Source organism: Octodon degus, unplaced genomic scaffold (genome assembly GCF_000260255.1).
Source record: "Octodon degus isolate 3935 unplaced genomic scaffold, OctDeg1.0 scaffold00495, whole genome shotgun sequence".
Taxonomy (NCBI): domain Eukaryota; kingdom Metazoa; phylum Chordata; class Mammalia; order Rodentia; family Octodontidae; genus Octodon; species Octodon degus.
The window spans coordinates 14,297-15,165 of record NW_004525071.1 but is presented as its reverse complement, the minus strand read 5'-3'; positions in this window follow the sequence as shown (position 1 = coordinate 15,165).

Here is an 869-nt window from a genome sequence, read left to right as displayed (position 1 = left end):
TCTGAACCACTATTCAGAGCCCTTCAAGCCCTTAGCAATTAGAAATTTACAAAAGAAAAAGTGGTGCTGTGTTCTTGAAATCCTAGCTCTCAAGAATCAGAAGTGGGCATATCACTGGGCTCCAGTAGTGCAAGACCAGCTTGGGTGGTGTAAAGACACCAACCTCAAAAATGATAAAGAAGAAGAACAAACACTGATACACTGGCAACAAATCTAGTGGACGCCACTAAAGTCCTCTGGTGCCATCTGCTGTTGGTCCAAGGCTGGCTGCAGAAAATGCTTGCCCTTATAGCTGATGGTGTTGTCACCTGCTTCCTCAAACTTGGGCAGACAAGTGTCTTCTCTGCCCCTGCATCATTTGTTCAAAGAATTTCAGGTTATTATCCTTGTTTAAACAAAAATAGTGCTCTAACCAAATGAACCAATAGAAAAGGAGTGAAAATGTCCCCAAAACGAACTCCTCTGGCTTTGGGACCTGAAGAGAGATTCTCCCCAGCAGAGCATGGGCCTCCCAGTCCTTCACACTCCTTCCAAGGCCTGCTAGCAGCCCAGTGACTCTGCGCAACGAGTGGGGTGAGCGCTGAGGAGGCAGAGTGGGGAAGCGACACTTAGTTCGCTTACCCCAGAGGAGGTGCTTGACACGAGGGACCACCGATCCCAGCCTAGTAGACACACCAGAAATAAAGTTTAGAAATACAACACTGAAAAAGAAAACCAAAGCCCAAATGCTAAACACAGTTTAGTAGTTTATAGTGCTTGAAAATGAGCAAAATGAAGGAGCATAAGATTTATGAATTTGTGTGTACTATTTTGGAAGCTAGGTTCACGAAAAATGCATGCTGCAGAATACAGTGTGGAAAATAGAGAAA